This window comes from Nicotiana sylvestris, chromosome 11 (genome assembly GCF_000393655.2).
Source record: "Nicotiana sylvestris chromosome 11, ASM39365v2, whole genome shotgun sequence".
Lineage (NCBI taxonomy): Eukaryota > Viridiplantae > Streptophyta > Magnoliopsida > Solanales > Solanaceae > Nicotiana > Nicotiana sylvestris.
This window is the reverse complement of record NC_091067.1, coordinates 156,022,294-156,031,557: the sequence shown is the minus strand read 5'-3', so window position 1 is coordinate 156,031,557 and position 9,264 is coordinate 156,022,294.

Sequence of the window (9,264 nt, the reverse complement as noted above, 5' to 3'; positions counted from 1 at the left end):
GCTTAGTCCCGTGCAAGTGGGGAGGCAAGGATTAGCCTTATGCAAATGGGGAGGAAAGGACTAGCCTTGTGCAAATATGGAGTCAAGGACTAGACTCATGGAAATATGGAGTCAAGGACTAGACTCATGCAAATATGGAGGAAAGGATTAGCCTTATACGAATATGGAGTCAGATATTAGACTCATACAAGTATGGAGTCAAGGATTAGACCTATGCGAATATGGAGGAAAAGGTTAGCCTCATGCAAATATGGAGTTAGGGATGAGACTCATGCAAGTATGGAGTCAAGGATTAGACTCATGCAAACATGGAGTCAGATATTAGACTTATGCAAATGGGAGGCAAGGGTTAGCCTTATGCAAATATGGAGTCAAGGATTAGACTCATGCAAATATGGAGTCAAGGATTAGACTCATGCAAATATGGAGTCAAGGATTAGACTCATGCAAACGTGGAGTTAGAGATTAGACTCATGCAAATGGTAGGCAAGGGTTAGCCTTATGCAAATAGGGAGTCAGGGATTAGACTCATGCAGATATGGAGCCCAGGATTAGACTCATGCAAATATGGAGGCAAAGATTAGCCTCATGCAAATGCGGGGGACAAGGATTAGTCCCATGTAAATGTGGAGTCCAGGATTAGACTTATGCAAATATGGAGGATAGGGATTAGTCCCATGCAAATGTGGGGGACATGGATTTGTCCTATGCAAAGAGTGAATAGCAGATAAGGGTAGTGTATGTCTTAGCTGGAGATATATTTGGTGTCTGGTGGCTGGATGGATGGTGAATTTGCCTTGTGTATACATGTTTCGCGAATGCTTCTGTTACGTCAAATGTGCCTGTATTCAAAGAAAAATCGTAAGTTTTATGAGGGGAGTTTGGTTCTTGCTTCGTCTGCCGGCCTTGCTCTGCTCCGCTCTGGAAGCCCCCTTCGAGTTCCCCTAGGTAGCACCTGACTGTTATGGAAATATAATTTTCGAAAAATATGCAATCATTGATAAAAAAAATATAGAATTGTTTTGGAAACTTATTGATTTATCAAGTAATTTTTGATGAACTAGCGACTGTGACACATTTCAAAGGCATTGCAGCTCTCTTATGTTGAAATTTTGAGGGTCCTCCTCAAAATTTTGCCCCAGTTTGGTAGATGATTTTTAACTATTTACGGATGGCGGACCCTACTGAATCTTCTCCGGAATTTTGAGAATCCTTATCAAAATTCTGCCCAGTTCTTGACTGATTACTGACTTCCTGACGCGCGTCGGCGATGGCTGGACTTGCTCCAGAATTTTGAGGCCCCTCCTCAAAATTCTACCCCAGTTTCTGATTTTGGGGGAAATGAAAATTTTATTATGATATGACCGAACCCATGAGGCTGCCTACATATCCCCTCTTAAATGGGAATCAGGTCAAGCGTAGTTCAATTACATCAGAAAAGAATGTGAAATAATCTAGGCATAGTATCTCTTGACTGCGTCTGAATTGATTGGTTTTGGCCAGATTTCCCCCTCCATTTCAGCAAGTACGAGTGCTCCTCATGTCAGGACCCTATGAACCATGTACGGACCTTGCCAGTTGGGAGATAATTTTCCTTTGGCTTCATCTTGATGCGGGAAGATTTTCTTCAATACCAGCTGCCCCGGTGCAAACTATCTTGGTTTGACTCTTTTGTATTAAGCTCTAGACATTCTGTTCTGGTAAAGTTGGCCGTGACATACCGCGTTCATCCTCTTTCCATCGATAATGTCCAATTGTTCATAGCGACTCCTTATCCACTCTGCATCGCTGAATTCAGCTTCTTGTACGATTCTTAAAAAAGGAATTTCCACCTTGGCTGGGATGATAGCCTCGATACCATAAACCAACATGTAGGGGGTTGCTCCGGTGGATGTGTGAACTGTGGTGCGGTACCCTAACAGAGCAAAGGTTAACTTCTCATGCCACTGATTATGATTCTCTACCATTTTCCTCAGTATCTTCTTAATGTTTTTGTTGGCGGCTTCTACGACTCCATTTATCTGAGGTCTGTAGGCTGTGGAATTCTTGTGCTTGATTTTGAAGTTCCACATATAGCTTTCATTAGATCACTATTGAGATTGGCGGCGTTGTCAGTAATAATGGACTCGAGAACTCAAATTGGCAAACAATATGATCCTTAACAAAATCTACGATGTCTTTCTTGGTTACAGCTTTATACAATGCGACTTCTACCCATTTTGTGAAGTAATCAATGGCTACTAGAATAAACCTAAGTCTATTTGAAGCAGTGGCTCAATCAGACCAATAACATCCATTCCCCAAGCGGCGAATGGCCAAGGTGAGCTTGTTGCATTGAGCTCATTTGGCGGCACTTTTATCATGTCGGCATGCACTTAACATTGAAAGTATTTGCGGACATACTGAATGCAATCCGTCTCCATGGTCATCCAAAAGTAACCTGCCCTGAGTATCTTCTTGACCAAAACGAAACCATTCATGTGTAGACCGCAGGTCCCAGCATGCACATCCTCAAGTAGCTTAGAAGCTTCCTTCGTGTCAACACACCTTAATAGCCCCAAATCAGGAGTTCTTCTGTACAAGTTCCCTCCGTTGTGGAAAAAGTGATTTGACAATCTCTAGTGCGTGCGTTTCTGAGTGTGATTTGCATGCTCCGGATATTGTCCTTTTGATAAGTACTCCTTGATGTCATGGAACCAAGGCTTTCCATCAGCTTCTTCCTCAACATGGGCACAATATGTCGGCTGATTATGGATCCTTACCGGAATGGGATCAATGTAGTTCCTGTCTAGATGTTGTATCATAGATGACAAAGTGACTAATACATCGGCAAACTCATTCTATATTTTGGGCACATGTCGAAATTCTATCTTTGTGAACCTTGTTTACCGTGAAAATGGTAACAACAATTAAATTTGTAAATAGGATTCTAAAAAGACGTGATCTATTTTTATGCTAGTTGATAGAGAAATTGATGCTGAGAGTATGAAGTTTAATGAAGAAATACAAGCTAAAATGGGGCAGTAATCAAACCGAGATGCTTGCAGCCCGAGCCTCGGACTGGTCGATGAAGGACCTCGAGGTCGATATCTGGCTCGAGCTCGAGCTATCGAGGGTAGTCGGGGATAGGATAACATTTGAGATATGATCAAACAAGGCTCTTTATGGCCAATACCAAGCAATGAATGGAGAACAATTATGAAACTAATAACGCTAAGAGCGGCCTCGAGCTAGTAGGAACGGGTAAGTTAGAGAGAAGAGAGAGAGATATTATTGATCTGTAGAGAAAATAGATGGAGCAACATCCGCCCTCGAGTTTTACGCCTTGGGTAGGAGCGACGTTTTATGTATGTGGCCCTTAGGCATGCATAGTTAACTATTTTGGATCCGGTCTCCGAATTGGGTTACGACTCGAGCTCATTTTAATCCTCAAGTTTTAAATTTTCAAGCTGGCGATAGTGGCTCACACGTTGTTTGGTCGTTGAGACCTTTTTGTGTGCGGCCCAAAGGCTCGTTTGGCTGGCGAAAATGGCTCTTGCGCTTTTTTCCGTGGGCATTTTGTAGGCTTTGTTTTCCTCTCATTAAGGTCTTTTTGAAATGATTTTGCCTGACCCATTGTTGGTTCGGGAAGAACCTCGATTTCAAGTCATTAGCGATGATGTTCGAGAACCTCGGAAGGTTCTTAGCTCATAGGCTAAGCAGCTTGAAGCCTTGTGATTTGGAGCTGACATGGTCGAAGCTCATTTGCCTATTGAGGGATGCATGTTTTAACCGGTTCTTTTCAAAGTATATTCGAAGTAATGGCCTGCGATTTTGTTAGCGACAGTCGAGCGTCCCCGAGTCGCGTTAATTTGGCTGGAGCAGCCATTTTGACCGTAGTCATATGTGTTTGGCCGGAGCCATTTTTGATCCCGAGTGATATTTTAGGCATCTACACCGAGGTTATGCCCTTTCGGGATTCTTACAAATGCGACATATATCCTAAACTTTGGCATTGAGTTTTATGCTTGTAGTAAGGCCTTACAAAATTTTCAGAAAGTCCCGTAGGCTCATTGAATCCTTCTTGGGAAGTGTCTAGGTGTTGACTCGTTAAAAACCCCTACCGGTAAAAACCCGTTTCGGGATAAAAAACTGATCAAAGGAAAAAAGTGCAATGGACGTTTTGAAACCTCAGGGTCTTCGAGCCGGAGTGGCGTCCCGATTGCCTTGGTCGCTGGCATGCGCAAGAGTTATTGTGAAGTAGAAGATAGAAAGAGTGAGGGGTGATTATACCTTGGTGGCGATGGTACTTTCGAGTTCTGGCGCTTGTTTGGTGGTTTCTAGGTGGTCCTCTATTTGAATGCATCTGGGGCGACCATCAAAAAATTGTGTGGGCGAAATGTTGGGGCTCGTCTACTTTGTTTCTTTTGGTCGTTTCTCTTTCTCGGGATTGATTGTTTGCCTGGCTGTAGAGAAATTCCAGAAGGTGCCCGTTATTGAGTAGTCGGTCCACTTCCTCTCGGAGCTGCCTACAATCCTCAGTTTGGTGCTCGTGCGAGTTATGAAACTCGCAAATCAAATTGTAGTTCTTTTGGGAAGGATCCGAGTGTACTGGTCTGGGTCATCTGGTGTCCTTGATTTTGCTAATGGCGAACACGATGTCCGACACATCAACGTAGAAGTTGTACTCTGATAGGCGGGGCGCTGTTGGTCCTGCGTACCTGTCGAAGCCATCTCTGTTGAGGGGTCCCCGAGGGTTCTGTCATTGGTTGACCAATCGGTTGTAACGGGGCGGATTGCACTTTGGAGAGTTTTTGGCTAAAATCATCCCTTAACTATAGCTCAAACCTAAGGTGCATCCTTGAGTTACCTCTATAAACAAAAAACATCCCTATATTATCTAAAAGGCGGCAAAAATCATCCTTCCGTTAACTTTTGTCAAAAAACTAACGGCACTAGCAAAAAACATGTCAAGGACATGCTTTCCCCCCTAAATTTTCCCTGCCTTGTCCCTACCGCCCAATGTCTTCCACCTTCACCAAACTAAGGCTTCATAAACTAAAAGTTTTGTTGAACTTGTAAAATACACACAACAAATTTAAGACAAAATTGAAGATACGACTTATACACGGGGCAGATCCATCCTATTACGCGTGGGTTTCCGTGAACCCAATAGCTTTTGCACTACTCTGTATGTGTGTTAAAAAATTCACTCAGTATCCATATCTTTTTTGTGAACCCAATTATTTATTTTATATTTACTTAATGTAGTCATTGTCCTGTTGGCCAATTTTAAATATCTCCTAATTAATTAAAAAGACCCATACCGATAACTATACCCATTACCCATACACGAAAAACAAGATTCAAAAGCTTCTTCATAAATGGCTGATATGATTAAAAATAATAAACAAATTGTATTTCCAATTCCTTTAACTATTTCTAAAGCAAAAGCCTTTACCAGACTATGGTTTTATTAGATCAGTGCAAAAGCCTTTCTAATCATAGCAGTCATTTTTTAAATTTAAAATCTATTATTTTAAGCTTCACATACACAATCTTTTACATATCTAGTGCTACTTGTACTAAATTATTCAGTAGGATTATCACTTCCTTCTTCTTCCTCCTCTTTCACTTCCTTTTTCTTTTCGGCTTTGCCTTCAATCTCCGAGCCCTGCAACACATCCACACACGATTCACCGCCTTCCGAAGAGATGGCTCACTGACCAAATCTCCGATGTTCTCCTCATCCATAGCACTGTCTATAACCACCACATCAGTCGTCCCTTTTGTCACTTTATTGTCGCTGCCCTTCTCAGTAGTTTATTAGTAATATATACACACACACACACACACACACACACACACACACACACACACACACACACATATATATATATATATATATATATATATATATATATATATATATATATATATATATATATTCTAATATAACATTATAGACTTTTAGTCTTTTTCCCTGGTGAGGTACTATTACAGTATAGGAATACAAATTTCACCAAAAACTAGAGCTCTTTTGTTGAAGGTAGAAGACAACCCAGAAGGGACAAAATGGGAAAATTTAGGGGGAAAGGCACGTGCTTGACATGTTTTTTTGTTGACGCTGTTATTTTTTTACAAAAGTTAACAGAAGGATGATTCTTGCCACATTTTAAATAATATAAGGATGTTTTGTTTTTACTGAGATAACCCAAGGATGTACCTTCGGTTTGAGCTATAGTTAAGGGATGATTGTCGCCAAAAACTCCTCTTTGGAGCATTTCTTCTATCATCGGGGTATGGCTGGTACCTCTCTTTATTTGATCTTGGCTCCTTCGCCAAGAGCTTGCTCCCAGCTTGTCGTCCTCGACCCTGATCTTTGACTGGTATTGGTTGTGGATGTCCGACCAGGTTACGGCGGGATACTCGATCAGATTTTCTTTTAGCTGCCTTGATGCCACCAAGCTTCTTTCATTCAGACCTTGAGTGAAGGGCTGCACTGCCCAGTCATCGGAGACTAGGGGTAGCTCCATTCCTTCTGTCTGAAAACGAGACATAAGTTCTCGCAGCATTTCGCTCTCCTTTTACTTAATCTTGAATACATCGGGCTGCCTTGTTGCTACCTTGATGGCACTGGCGTGTGCCCTTACGAAGGAGTCCGCCAGCATGGCGAATGAATCTATGGAGTTGGGAGCTGGGTTGTGGTACCACATCATGGCCCCCTTCGAGAGCATTTCTCCAAACTTCTTCAGTAGAACTGACTCGATCTCATCGCTTTTTATGTCGTTGCCCTTCACCGCGCACGTAGAGGCAATGACGTGTTCATTGGGATCTGAGGTCCCATTGTAGTTTGGGAGTTCTGGCATTTTGAACTTCTTTGGAATGGGTTTCGGAGCCGCTTTCTCTGGGAACGGCCATTACACATACCTCTTCGAATCTATACCTTTTAGAACCGCAGGTGCGCCCAGGATTTGGTCAACTCTGAAGTTATAAGTTTCAACCTTCTTATCGTTGGCTGCTATCATTTTCTTGCCTGACTCAATCCTTTTGGTGAGATCCTCCAACATTTTCACGATGGCTGGATTGGCCACCGATCCATCGTTGCTTGACCTCTCTGGTACCCGTTCGGCTAGGGGAGTAGTTTCCGGCGCTACTGTGTTAGGAGTCTTCGCATGGCTTTGTAACTGGACGATAGCCAACTGCTGTGCCTGCAACATTTCAAAAATATCGTGAAGACTAACTTCCTGTGCTTCCCGAGCCGGGATTTTTTGGGCTTCCAGTTGGTCGCCATGCTGTATGCTTTCGTCGGTGTGTGAGGTTTCGTCGACCTATTGGGCATCTTGTGAGTCTGCGTCCGCCAGAATCAGTCCAGGCGCATTATCGGGATTCTGTGACTACGTTCCAGCAGCCAGAACAACCATGCCATTTTCCCCATGGTTTTCGAGGTTGTCGTTCTCGACTCTGTTCACCGAGCCAGACATTTTGACCTAAAATTAAAAGATCTTGGACAAGAAAAAGTGTGAAAGATAACTTGCATTTGTGGAATGAAACCAGCAAGAAAATAATCACTATTATTTTTAGCCCCACGGTGGCGCCAAAATGTTTACCGTGAAAATGGTAACAACAATTAAATTTGTAAATAGGATTCTAAAAATATGTGATCTATTTTTATGCTAGTTGTTAGTAAATTGATGCCGAGAGTATGAAGTTTAATGAAGAAATACAAGCTAAAACAGGGCAGTAATTAAACTGAGATGCTTGCAGCTCGAGCCTCGAGCTGGTCGATGAAGGACCTCGAGGTCGATATCTGGCTCGAGCTCGAGCTATCGGGGGTAGTCAGGGATGGGATAACAGTTGAGATATGATCAAACAAGGCTCTTTATGGCCAATACCAAGCAATGAATGGAGAACAAGTATGAAACTAATAAAGCTAAGAACGTCCTTGAGCTAGTAGGAACGAGTAAGTTAGAGAGAGGAGCGAGAGAGATATTATTGATCTTGTGGAGAAAATAGATGGAGCAACATACGCCCTCTATAAAGTGGCATGGATTCCCTTTACATAAGAGAGGGAATACAATATAGTACATAATGCATTAAATGTAAAGTACAGGGATGGGACGGCTAGGCATTATGCTAGACCCTGCTGATGCTGGCTGCTTGCCTCGGGAATTCCCCATCCTCGGAACCTTTGTTAGGTCGCAGGCGAATCTCGGGGGAGGGAGCGTGATCGTAGTCCTGCAACCTCGAGATACTGATATGACCCCCCGAATGCACCTTAGTGGCGAGAAATAGACTCCTCCGATTTCATCGTATATAAACCTCTTTCTCAATTCCTACACATGGTGCAAATATGGAAATATCTTGAAATTCTTGGTGGCCCATTCTCCTTGTACTTGGTGCACAAGTAAATATGAATCACCGATCACCAGCAACTCCAGAATGTTCATGTAAACTACCATATTGAGCCCTAATATGCAGGCTTCGTATTCGGCCATATTGTTGGTGCAGGGAAATCTGAGTTTAGCAGATACCGGATAATGCTGACCCGCTTCTGATACCAAAACTACTCCAATGCCTACTCCTTTGAAATTTGCAGCTTCATCAAAGAACATCCTCCAACCATCATATTCTTCGGTAATGTCTTCTCCAACGAATGATACTTCTTTATCAGGAAAATACGTTTTCAAGAGTTCGTATTCTCCTCCCAACGGATTTTTAGCAAGGTGATCTACCAATGCTTGTCCCTTGACCGCCTTTTGAGTTACATAGACGATATCAAACTCACTTAGTAGTATCTGCCATTTAGTCAACTTCCCAGTAGGCATGGGTTTCTAAAATATGCACTTTAGAGGATCCATCCTGGATATGAGGTATGTAGTGTAGGCATAGAAGTAATGCCTCAATTTCTAGGCTGTCCAGGTCAAAGCACAGCAAGTGCGTTCAAGCAGAGAATATCGTGCTTCATAAGGTGTGAACTTCTTACTCATGTAATATATGGCCTGCTCCTTTCTTCCTATCTCGTCATGTTGTCCCAGAACACATCCGAAGGCTCCATCCAACATGAATAGATAAAGTAGCGAAGGTCATCCTGGTTCTGGCGGAACCAGAACTGGCGATGTGGACAGGTATTCCTTGATCTTGTCAAAGGCTTTCTGACAATCCTCGGTCCAACTTGTCTCAGCATCTTTCCCCAGCATCTTGAAAATGGGTTCACATATGACTGTGGACTGTGCTATGAATCGACTGATATAGTTGAGATGCCTTAGGAAACTCATTACGTCC